Source organism: Arvicanthis niloticus (genome assembly GCF_011762505.2).
Source record: "Arvicanthis niloticus isolate mArvNil1 chromosome Y unlocalized genomic scaffold, mArvNil1.pat.X SUPER_Y_unloc_25, whole genome shotgun sequence".
Lineage (NCBI taxonomy): Eukaryota > Metazoa > Chordata > Mammalia > Rodentia > Muridae > Arvicanthis > Arvicanthis niloticus.
Genome location: NW_023045016.1, coordinates 65943 through 79039, shown reverse-complemented (window position 1 = coordinate 79039; position 13097 = coordinate 65943). Strand labels below are relative to the sequence as shown.

The window sequence follows — 13097 nt, the reverse complement described above, 5'->3', positions numbered from 1 at the left end:
GAAGAATCTTTGACATGCATACTTTGTCAATGAAGAAGCATACATTCTATCTTCTTGGAATAAGGGAGTTCTAGACACCCTTAAATTTGAAAGGGACTTGGTACACATTCATCTGCTTACAGAGCTTACAGAGAAGCCACCGACATGAAAACTCACAGAGATGTTCAGAAGTTGTATGGGATTCCTCAACCTAATTAAACGAATGTTTAAGCCTCCTTTGGACAAACTGGAATGATCTGAGGCTCCCTTTGCTTCAGTAGGAAAATATGATGCCCCCTTAATCAAAGGTAGAAGGAGTGAGTACCCGAGGGAAGAAAGGAGGTCCTGATATCCTTGTGACAGGAGCGATGATCAGAATATAAAAATTCCCATAATATTTTGACCAAGCATCCCCTGACAATGGTTTCCTCAGAGAATCCACTTCTAGTCATAGAATTCTCAGTGCTATTTCTCTAGGAGGTCTTAATGTTTCCCTTCTGATCTGGATGACAAGTCATCCCCAAGTGACTGAAGGGATGGCAGATCACTCTGAATGGACATCCTGGGACATAAAATGATATCCTTGAACCTGACAGTAAAAATCTGAGCCCAGATCTAACTTCTATCTTTAAGATTGACACTTGAAATGGAGCAGGTCCATCTTTGCTGCCCCTGCCTGTGCTGCTGTTGAACACCTTGTGGAGAACTTGGAGCCAGAGATTACCAACCAATTTGTAAGAAAAAAATTTCTCTGTTTCCTGGGAAGCACGCCTCAGAGTCCCAGAACACATGGGTATTCTGGACTGTGAGGACATTTGCACTTGATAAGGTATTTTCTGCACCTTCTTTCAATTCCCATGGTAACCTATTGCCTGAGTGATTATGTGACCTTTCTGCTCTTCCCTATCCTCCCAACATATTTTCTATCTCAAAGTGAGACCCATGACCTTTTCACAAAAGATCAATGTACTTTTTATAACTAACTGATCAGGCATAGTTCCAAAGGTGACTATTTCTGTAAACAAGGGACCCTAGTCCACTCTGATTTGAGGTCCAATAGTTCAAGTTTAGAATCAGAGCCTAGAACCTGTGCCATCTGACACAAGGCAAGTCCACAGAAACGTAATAACTTCCAACATTTCTGCCTAGATCTGGACAGCTGAACAAACTAGATGTAACCTAGCCAGCAACAGTCATCCAAACCCTTGGGAAAAAGAAATGAGTTTCTGCCTGCTCTCTCCCGGAATGAACACAAGCGATACAGATACAAAACTCTGAATTGGAAACGTATAATTGCTGCCAGAAAATTTCTCCACTGTATAAGGTACTGTATAATGGCCTTTACAATTGACAGAAGTGTATATGGCACCTTCACTCTGCCTGAAGAAGATTCTGTTCTCCTTTTTCAACAGGGCCTCAGGGTTAATGTTAACTTACTCCTTCTCACTACAGCGAACAAAATGGCAGAACTCTCCTAGGACTAACATTGCCCTAGACCCCATTTGCCAAATGGGCCCTTAAAACACCTATTATGCCTTACGTGTTCCTTACAAATTCCTATTCCTATAAAGTTGCTTTGAGTCTTTTCTCCTTAAAGGGCTGTCAGATCAAGGGAGCTTTATACCACTCATTCTACATAAAAGAGCATCTAACATTCCCTGTCTGTCTTCCCAGTAGGATTTTGGGCCTATTGTTGACCTCCACCTGCCAAATAGATTTTAGACCTTCAATTTCTGCAAAGGGGGCCCTGGGAAATCAAAATCTATTCAAAAGGGCTCTCAAAACTAGCCCCTGTGTAAAAAGGCTGTTTCAAACCTTCATCCTCTACACCAGGGGACTTCATGTCCACCTGTGCAACTAAAGAACCACCAGACCTTCTCTTCAACCCATGCCTCACAAACACCCCATTAATGAAGTTTTCTTTAAAGCTAACCGCTCTGTCCAAGACATCTTTACAACACATTTGCAAACAATGGTACCTCACATTTCTCTGCTTTTAGATCATAGGATAGAAGATATAAAGATGAAATCGGCTTTCATACCTTGTGCCTCAAAATTGGGCATCAAAAATGCAGAACTGACCTTAATAGTCGCTGTAGGAAGCTGCTGTTAGCTGCGCAGTTGCTAGGCAGATAGGCGTGCCTTAGCCACTGCCAATCCCGAGGCATATTGGGTGGTGAACGAACAGCCAATCAAAAAGTGAATACGTCACTCTAGACTGCACTTAAGCGGGGGACCCGTTCCTCAGTGCTCTCTCTGACTCTGGCACTCTCTCTCTCTGACTCTGACTCACTCTCTCTCGCTCTCTGACTCTGGAGCTCTCTCTCTCTCTCTCTCTCTCTCTCTCTCTCTCTCTCTCTCTCCCTTCCTTCCTTCCGCGTCTCTCCACGTTTCTCCACGTGGGTGATAAAGATTAAAAGCCTTGTTTACAGTAACTACCTGTTCTCTGTGTCTCGTGATTTCTCCGCGGACGCAAAAGCTCCAGGGGGGCTCGTTAGATCTGGTGCCGAAAATCCCGGGATAAGTTCCAGGCGCGAGAATCCAAGCGCGCACAGATTCTCCACGCGAGCGAAACCCACGCGCGGTTTTCCCCGGCGGCAGATCCCTACGCATTAGCCGAAGGAACCCTGAGCTTCGAGAATGGTTAACAAACTGTGGATGTCGGGGTCACCTCCGGAAGGTATGCTTGGGATAGAAACCCTCGTCGCGGGTGGATATTCTCCCATTGCCACCTCAATAGCTAGCTTCTTGTTTGCGTTGCTTTCAGCTATTAGGGCAAGTCAAAAGGTTTCACGAGAGGTCCGTTCCAAGCTATCAGAACCAGAGTGTGTTAGTTTAAGCCGGCGGCGGCATCGCGCACAGGCGCGGCTGCAGCGGCGAAACATGTAGCTGCTTCTCGTGGGAAGGGAAGCCTGAAAAATTGTCTGGGCGCATTTTGCGGCCCGGGAGAGGGTCTTTTTTGTGTTTCTTTCACAGGCGAAAACAATCTAATTCGGCACGTGGCACAAGGCAGTGCGGGCGCGTTCGCGATGGCGGACCGCGGCCTGGAGCCGCTGGCCCCCCCGTGGTGCAGACGCAGCTGCAGAAGCGGGAATCTTCGGAAGACCACAAAGAAGGAAGCTGGATTAGAAGATCTCGGCTGACCCTCCTGCCATTGTGGCTGAGTATATCGATGTGGGATTTAATAAAATCTTAAATTATTCCAGAGGTTTTTAGTTCAAATTTAAGGTTTTAAATAAAAGCAAAATCTCTCAGTTCAGAACTGCGCCTAAACTGGCAGGCAGGCAGGCAGAGAGAGGTTAAGTGCATTTACATTTGAATTAAGACCTGCAGGCTGCGACCAGAAGAAGCAGTTTTCGTTCTGAGTCTAAAGACCAGATCCTAACAAGATAACCTATATTCAAAGCTGTTAAAAATAAGATGCCTTAGATTCCTTTAAAATGTGTAACAATTATTAGAGAATAAAATTGGCTTTTATCCGAAATTCTCATGAGACAAAAAAGATTGGTTATTAAATTAATCCAAAATAAAGTTCAAATTTAAGTTTTATACAACCTAACTTGTCTTATCCAGCTACCATTTCAATAAATGTTTACATAAAAAATATTTTTATACCATTCCTTTACATTTTTGGTAAAGGTAAAAGGTTTATAGGTAATAAATTTACTCATAATGTTTAAGAGCCCATGAAACAATATTTGTTAAAAAATAATTGCTTCAGAATATGGGTAATGTTTTATACTTTACATATATATACAAATTTTGTTGCCTTAATACAAAAAGGGTAAGAGGTTAAATCTTTTGGTGTGTATTATATTTGATTAGTGGATTTTTCTAAAGAAAATTTTTTCTACAAGCTATTGCCTCAATATAGCGAGCTTTTAAAATTTTTAAAATACTTGTTACTTCAAAAAAATATTCAAAGACAGTGTCTTTCAACGTTTGAGTCAATTTGACTTTAGAAATAACTCAGCCATTAAGGCTGGACTTAATTAAAAATATAAAGGCTAAACTCCCAGCGGCCACGTGGTGTCTCACAACCATTTGTGGTGAGGATCTAACGCCATCTTCTGGCCTATGAGTGTACATACAAAGAAAAATAGTTTACTTTAATCTTGAATGACTCTTAATAATTTTTAAAGGTTGTTAAGAGATATTATTTGACTAAAACCTCATTTTAAGCTTACCATAAGAGGATTTAAAACCTCTGTTTAATGTTTTCAAAGGGATACAAGTCCAAAATTAAATCATATATATATTTTCTTGAGTTTATCTTGCTTCAACACAATTTATGTGTTGTAGTCACTGTTTTAAATGTTAAAAGGGGGTATATCTACCTTTGTCTTGTTGAATATGCTTCATAAGGTGCAGTATGTTTCGGCTACAAGATTTAATATCTCTAGCCATTTAAATAACATTAAATTTAATAAGGTGTCTAAAAATACATCTGCACAACCGGTGTTGGTGTGTGTAGACCCTTCATTTTTCTTTATGTTATCCAACCTTCAGAATAATTCTGATATCTTGGATTATAAGAATGTTACATGCTTTTTAGCACAAGGCTAGAATGGATCACTAGATCTAGCCTTGGTTGTGCATGTGCCTACCTTTGTGCCCATCTCAGTACATCGTTATAGAGACTTAAAATAGACTTTGGTCAATCAGAGAGTTGATTGGCTCTAGCCCATGTGAAGGGGCTCACAGATGTGGCTCAAATAAGCTGTGTCAACAGCCCCACATCCAGGTGTTACACCTCTAAGATTTGTGAATGATGCATTTACTTAAAGCCATGATCTTTCTGCTTATTTAAAAGGAAAGTGAAATGGGAAATTGGACCAGATACAGCAGTGATTGCAAATCCGGATTTCCAGCCTTGATGGAGTGTGGATGGAGCCTGTTTCCTGTGGAGATTTTACTTCTTAAAAATAAATTTCTTCTGCCTTTTCTTTCTTTCTTTCTTTCTTTCTTTCTTTCTTTCTTTCTTTCTTTCTTTCTTTCTTTCTTTCTAAAGAGCGGGAATAGGCCTGCTTGATATACAGCTCTATGATGTAAATTAGTATTCATAAATGGTTGGTTTGTAAGCTCAGAGCCCAGCAATATAAGTGACAAGGTAGCTTATAGCCTAAGCACTTGCAAACCTTGGAGCAAGCATCCCTCCCTCAAATTTGACGATCTAGGCTAAAAAATAGCCTATGACAGAGACACTCTCAGTCTATGCACCCCAAGAGCTCAGCTCATTTGCACTGGGTAGATGAGAGGTCTTGTCCAGTCAGCTCTTGCCTAAATAATTGTGATACCTAATAATAGGTTCACAGCCCTCGCACCCCTGGGAGCTATATATATGCTCCATTGCACAGGGATGGGTGTCAATGCCTCTTTACATTTCCTTAGCCCATGCACCCAGAGGACTGGTTTCCATGGCACCTGGAAGGGTAAGGAAAAATCTTCGGGCTATAAGCTCTTGATCGCTTACTCCCCCCCAAGATGGAGTTTGCTTGATCGGGTTTGAGTTCGAATCTTATTTGGTACTACATTTAATAGGCAAAAGGCTGTTTCATATTAATAATTTAAACAGGGGGAGATGTAGGAAGCTGCTGTTAGCTGCGCAGTTGCTAGGCAGATAGGCGTGCCTTAGCCACTGCCAATCCCGAGGCATATTGGGTGGTGAACGAACAGCCAATCAAAAAGTGAATACGTCACTCTAGACTGCACTTAAGTGGGGGACCCGTTCCTCAGCTCTCTCTCTCTCTCTCTGACTCTGACTCACTCTCTCTCTCTCTCTGACTCTGACTCACTCTCTCTCGCTCTCTGACTCTGGCGCTCTCTCTCTCTCTCTCTCTCTCTCTCTCCCTCCCCCCTCCTTCCGCGTCTCTCCACGTTTCTCCACGTGGGTGATAAAGATTAAAAGCCTCGTTTACAGTAACTACCTGTTCTCTGCGTCTCGTGATTTCTCCACGGACGCAAAAGCGCCAGGGGGAAGTGTTAGAAGTGGCATGTAATTAAAATGTTATAAAAGCAAAATAGGGGAGGGGGAATGGGATAGGGGGTTTTAGGGAGGGGAAATGGGGAGAGGGCATGACATCTGTTTTGTAAGTAAAATATCCAACAAAATATTCTAAATTAAAAAATTCATGATGCCTATCAATTATTTGCAGATGTGTGCAGTTTGAACACAGATTTGGGGAAACATCAATGCTTGTTGGAAGATTGAGGTGATCATTGCCTGGACTCTCACAGATTTCACATAGGGTATGCATCTGGGGTGAGGCAATCAGAACATTCCTCCAGTGCACAATGTAGTCTAGAACCTTCCCCTGCTGACCATGGGTGAACTGGATATTTCTGTTCTACAAAATAGGACTGGGGACCTCTAGCTTATGAACCAAGACATTCAGGATTTCTCCTTTGCTGAAGGTTGTCTTAGAACTTCTCATTCTGGGAAGAGGTTCCCAGACTCCTCTGTTGCCCATTTACTTTCACACTCCTTGTTTTTTGAAGTTCCTGAGAGAACTCGGCCTCTGCCCTTCCCTTCACCAACAATGTGGCCTTGGATCTTGTCCACTTCTGCAAGGGAGGATGTGAGCCACTGTCTTTGACCAAAGGAAGCTCCCACGTTCCTTTTTTCCAAAGGTGACATTAGATATGCTCTTTTGAATAATTGTGTATCGTGCCTTGTATCTTCAAGAATTCTCTTATGTCTTTGAACTACCTCCAATGTATACACTATAATAAGAGAGATCCAAGCCTTTCACCTTTCACCATGGTGGCTAAGGAAATATATTGTTTCACTCTAGTTTGAGGTCCCAGGACCTATGTGGAGAATTATTGGCTGGATCCTATGTTATGCTCCATAGCCTAATCACATTGCTGTTGCCCATACATGGACATGTTAAGACAAACTGAAGGAGGCAACCCAGCCAGGGACAGGCATCCAGGGTGTTTGAAAAAGGATTGTCTTGTTGCCTGAACTCCCCCAGACCAAACACAAGTTGTGGAACCTCTACCAACTAAAGAAGAGTTAGAAGCTGAAGAGCAGTGCTGGGACCTTCCTTTACTGAATAAGGTAACAGGGTCATTCATGTCTATCAGGATGCTGCATGGTACTTACCCCTCTCCTAGGGCTTTCTAACCCATCCATACCTTTGCACAACCAGGTCTCAAAGTTTTCTCTTTCTCATAAAGGCCCGAGCACTTTCTTTCTTCCCAAGTTACCTCAGTTTTTTTACTTTACTGAAGAGAATGTCAGACCTCCCTCCTACGACTAAACCTACTGCAGACCTTCCCCATTTGTCCAAGGTGGACTAAAGTACTCATTTAGAGGAAACACCCTCAAACTTTCTGTTTCTTTGAAAGCAGGCCTAAGTCATTTGTCTTCTGGCTAAAGAGGCCCCAGGTAGAGTAAGGCTTATGCCATCCCTTATGTAGAAACCAGAATCAAATCTACTCACATGCAGCCCAGTGTAGTGTAAAAGGAGGCTATGATTTCCTCCTTAAACAACAAGGACTATAGACATCCAGTTCCTGGACAAGGGTGTATTTCTCATGAAACAATGATGACAGAGACCACAGGTTTGTCTCCTATGGCCAAGTGGGTCTCATTCATTCCATCTGTAGTCACAGGAAATTCAGATGTAGCCTCTAGCTATGGGACACCCTAGTTCATAGCTTCATTCCAAGGGCACCTTACACTTGACTTTAAACTCGTCTTACGTTAGTGCCATTCTCTCTGACCAAATTGCCAGGCAAACACAATTGCAACCTCAGAGTGGGACCCCACAAGTTTCTGGGTGTATGACAGAGGGTAGAAAATGGAAAGTGAAAACTAACAGATATGCGATCTATAGGTGGTTGTCAGAAATGCAATGTTCCTGTCTCTCATTTAAGGATATGCACAGACCAATACCACTTTGAGGGAGCATCAGATTTCAGACCACTTCTCATCCTGAAGAAAGAGCTTGCTGATTGTTTCTTGTACTCTTCCCAACAGGATGTACAATATATGGATAATGAAAGCTGGGAAGACTCTTTGGACGCAAAAGATGCAGTACCATACTGTTCTCCCACTACCCAAGGTAAGCTAAATTTCTCCCTTCTGCACAGTAAGAGGATTAGAGCTTGCTATTTGTTTAAACATGGCCAGGCACTTTCTTTCTAAGCAAAGCAGTTCTGGATGACTCCAGATGTTCCATTTATGAATACAGACTACTCAAATTGCATCTATTTTCCAGGCATCACATACCATCTCCTTTGGATGAAGGGTCATCAGCACTTGACTTGGAATGGGTGGCCTTCAGGCCTTTCTGCTCTTACAAATACTACCCTAAACCTTCCCCTTCTGTCCAAGGTCAGTAATAAAAATGACTGGAGTTCACTACTGGGATCTCAGGATTTTCATTGTGCCTAAGGGGACCAAGATCAAAGGGTCCTCAAAGCATCCCCCACCTATATATGGGCCTCAAACATAACCCTCTGATGATGAACTTTAGATCATTTCCCTCTAACCATGGCCACTAAGAAAATACCTGTGTGACCACAGGGGCATCATTTAATTCTGCCCTGTGTTAACAGAGCCTGACACTTCAGTCTTCTGTTTTTCATACCATCCTTCATGCACTTACCCATGTAGCTGATGACAAACTTCAGGAGGACTTAGAGACTGACAATCATGACTGATGAATAATTCTTAGATTGCTGCCTACCACAGTGTAACTGAGGATGCAAATCTTCTAAACTGTGAAGCAGTCCTACCATCCCTGCTCAAGGTAGGCTAGGACATTTTTTCATCCTTAAAAAGGTTTGGGACTTTAAGCAGACTCTAAGTGTGCTTTAATCTTCTACTTCTGAACATCATTGCTTTAGACAATCAAATTCTGTCCATTATATATCAAATGCACCCTCTGCATATAAGAGGGTCCAATATCTATCTTACAGGATGGACAGGGCATGAGATAATCTCTCCCTGCCCAAGGTCTCAAAGTCCACTTTGAGTCAAAAAGGTCCACAATAATTAGAAGGATTTCAACTTCATTTCTGATGAAGGAGGGCACAAAAATTCCACTTAACTGTATCTCACATCCAACACCTCTCATCTGAAGGGGACATCAGAATAACTACTTTTGTTACAGTAGTCCGCAAACGCACACTCTCTGTCCAAGTGGTCTGTAAATGTCATCCTTTCATAGTGAATCTTTGGTGCCTTTCTCTCTGCCTATAATGAGGAGCCTCAGACACTCCATGCCTGCTCATAAATATTTACTCTTACCCTTCTGTCTAGGGGGCAACAACATTTTCTCCTAATGCCCACAGTTCTTGAAATCGTTTAGCCCAAGGTGGACTCATGCCCACCCTCTTTTGAAAGGTGTCAATTGATCTTGTTTTACTGACTTTGTGTGCTGGCTATATCCCAACTGTCTAGGATATCTTCCAAGCTTATTCCTACTACATATATTCTGAGACATTCCTCCACTGAAGAAAGAGGCCTTGGACTTATTTCCTCTGACCAAAAGTTTCATAGCCTAAAGATAACCATTCAACCTGTTGGAATATTGAAACAACTGCAGCCTGGACTTTCCCACAGCACACAAAATATATGGACACTCTAAATACTGAAAAATAATTGGAAAGTAATCGAGCAATACTGAAATTTCCTGTGGTCCACAAGGTATTTACATTTTCTCCAATGAGAAATGGTCTTTATTATTTTATTGAAAATAGAAAGAGATTTTACCTCTGTGACAAATAGGTATAGAATTTCACTTTTCACAGAGTTTCTCAGAAATCCCACTTATGACTAGGGTGCTGTGACACTCTTATTCCCATGAAATCTGGCACATTACCTCGTAGAGGAAGGGCACAACAGTGCTACTTCCAAGCAAAGCTGACCAAGCTCCTCCCCCATTCTACACAGGAAGATTTAGACATTCATAAGAGGCAGTGCTCCAGACCTGGCCTGTGTGATCGAGGAAACACCACAGAGTCACCATCTTCCCAGTGCATCTCTTACACACAACTTCTAATTTCAGAGGTCTGGGAAGCACTGTTCTCACCTAAGAGATCTAAGAGCACTGTGGAGTGAGGTCCCCCTGAAAAGAATATCAAGGCAAGGGTAAATGAGACTACTTTCTTTGTTTTGGTCCCACAGACCCAGACAGTCTGTCCTCCATGCAGAGAAATGCGTGGATGGACATATATTTGAGGAATACACTGAATATGAGGCTACTGCATTCCAGGTTCTTAGAAGACTTCTAAGACATCTGTCATGCCTAGCACCAACTATCGGATGGTATGAATTCGAGATTGTGATTTCAAGTTTGGAGCTAATAAAGGAACATTCTTTAATTCTCAAGGTATCAATCAACCTTCAACTTCTGCTCAATAGTGCTCCAGACGTAAAGAGTAAGAAGGCTGAGCCTCTTCCATACAATCCTGGGGACCTCCAATCTCATCTTTCTACTTAAGAGCATCTTGGATCTATCACATGTCCCCAGAGGGGCAGAAACAATTCCTCCTCTGCACACAGGGAGATTAGATATATCTCCCCTTACCCAAAGTTCTCTTAGTACCCTCTATTACTGCATTGGCTTCTAGACTATTTCCTCTCCCTAATTATACCTGAAATATTCCTCTTCTCACCAAAGGATTCCATGCTGCCTGTTCTAATAGAGAACTACACTCCACCAGTATCCAAAGGGTTCTCAGAACTTCAAACTGTTTTCCTGTGGGAGTGTACTCACTAAGTCGTTCATTGGGTCTCAGATCTTTCCAAACGCCTGCCTCTGATTTTCCAGTGGGTCTCAGATTTCATTTTCCCCAGGCCATCTTCAAATATGCCTTTCTAACCAAGGAGGACATCACATTGTCCTCCTCTGGTGCAGGGTCCTCAGACATTCCCCACCCTATCTTTAGGACCTATATTATTTCCATCCACCCAAAGGGACCTCCAGACCTCCCAGGCTGTAAGTTCCAGAGCCCAAGCTTAGCAAGTGCAGCCCAGAACAGAAGCTCACTGCCTCAAGGCAGAAACCAAAATGATGTGTTCCCCACATTTCATACCTAGACCTAGCAGCTGAACATATGCTTAAGAAGGAGAACCAGTGTGGGACTGTCAGCCAGGTTTTCTGATGGATGCTCAGACTGCTGCCTGACCTAGCACCACATTCACTACAAGGAACTGATATGTCTCTGAGGAGGAGTATGCAAATTTCAAAATCTACCCAACCAAACATGCTAGTTTACCTCTATAAAATGGTCACAGATTTCCACTCTCTTCCCAAGAAACCCTCAAATATTTCAGCTCTGATCCTAGGAATCATGTATTTTCTCCATGGTTTTGGGGGTTTCACTTCTTTCCCATACCCCTCAACAAGATTCAGACTTCTCACCTCTGACCCACTCATCCCTGGTCATACATCTCTGACTAGTCTTGAGGGCATTCAGGGTCTGCATATGAGGCCTTCAATAATGCCCACATTGTCTCACACATACTCTTTCTGACTAATGGGATCTTCAAACTCCACCTCTGGCCAAGGAAACTTCACACAATCCTTTCTCATTAGCTGGGGTCTCTGTAGTGATATCTTTATCCTCCATGCAAACTCTGGTTTTACCTTCTGACCATGCAGCTTTCCCACTTTGCTCAAAATATGTAACACTTACACAATGTGGACAAAGAGGCCTTGATCATTCTCCTACTTATCGATATAGCATTCCTTCCCTCAGGTATGAGATCTCCAGAGGAGCAGAAAGAGGCTGAAATACCATTCATCATCTTCAGAGCTTTCAGCATCAGTGGAGTGGTTCCAACCTTACTGCCCAGACATGGATGGTTGAACTCAAACCTGCTGCTGAATGCAACCTTACTGCAATCACTACATCATCCCTTTGGCAATTTCTGTCACATTATATTGTGATTACACTTTTTCTATAGAAATTAAATCATTTTAAATCACATATCTGAAATGTTTACTGATTTCAACCTGCTTTATGTCTGGTTTTGTTATTTGATGTGCTAATTTGTGGACTTAATGCAAGTGGTCTGTATAGATAACTAAAGCCCAGTAAATTACTCTTCAATCTCAGGCTACTATTCCATGCTTGGAATGTTTGAAAGAAAAAAATACATGTAACATGTTTCACACTTCTGCACCTTCTTCTAAGTATATCTGTGGATGATTGAATGAGGAGTGAATGAACATGTTTCTTTTACTGGCATACCAAGAACATACTTGTGGTTAAGGTAAGTTGACAATGTGATGCAAAGAATAGTTGTCACCAACTCATTTCTTTATGATGTATAATGGAAAATACATTTTGTATACACATTTAATTCTGTAAATGGATGCATGATCAAAAGATCTATGATGGTCTTGTGATCTTAACCTAATATACTTTAGATATTTTAATTTTCCCTCTCAAGGAATACATTTAGTACGTGTAGAAAGATACTTCATGATATTTTCATATAAGATTATATAACTTTTCATACATAAATATGAAGTTCGTTGTAGAAAGTTCTTTAAACCAAGCATTTACTCCACTATTTCAATTTAATCTGTTCCTTGAGTCTATTAATATGTGGCCCTTGGGAATATATCTCCCAAAACTCCATTGCTAATACAGCCATAAAAATACTTTGGATACTGACAGAATCCTTGGAGTGTGTACATATGAAATCACAAAATTTTGTTTATATTCTTTCTGGAATATGTTGTTCTACAATCCAGAATGTCTTTTCCATCATTTTTTAAATCAGTGTTTCCGTCGCTTTGCTGTACTTACAAGAGTTGCTAGAAATGACTGCTGCTTTAGGGGTTAAGTATTTTGTTAGTGGAGATATAACCAGAACTCTAAATAAAACTTTCTGACTGAGTGATAGGTAAATTTAGTTGCGCTATATTCAAAGTTAATTTATCATTGAACCATACCCTTTGTTTTACTGGAAAAGAAAAAGTGGTTTGCTTTTTATGGCTGGGTCACAGTTTGTATAGTAAAGAAATGTTGTAACCTTTATATCTCAATTTTAAGGTTTCCTTATTTGTATTATAGGAAATTGATGATTTTGGAAAAAACACACATATCTTGGAGCAGAGGTTGTACGACAAAATATGTTCAGCAGCACA

At 41.6% G+C, this 13097-nt stretch overlaps 1 long non-coding RNA gene across 12 annotated transcripts; it reads left to right on the top strand.

Annotated features, from left to right (window-relative positions):
- The first annotated feature begins 1040 nt into the window (after positions 1 to 1040).
- On the top strand, positions 1041 to 11928 carry LOC143433779 (uncharacterized). 12 transcript variants are annotated; one of them, XR_013070140.1, is made up of 10 exons: positions 1041 to 1303; positions 5371 to 5411; positions 6135 to 6228; positions 6478 to 6609; positions 6774 to 7042; positions 7967 to 8051; positions 8208 to 8323; positions 9395 to 9640; positions 10121 to 10325; positions 11698 to 11928. It is a non-coding gene; the product is annotated as an uncharacterized LOC143433779 (long non-coding RNA). The 12 variants fall into 12 exon arrangements; XR_013070137.1 differs by lacking the exon at positions 5371 to 5411 and adding an exon at positions 2459 to 4882; XR_013070135.1 differs by having other exon boundaries at positions 2459 to 5411.
- The last annotated feature ends 1169 nt before the right edge of the window (positions 11929 to 13097 follow it).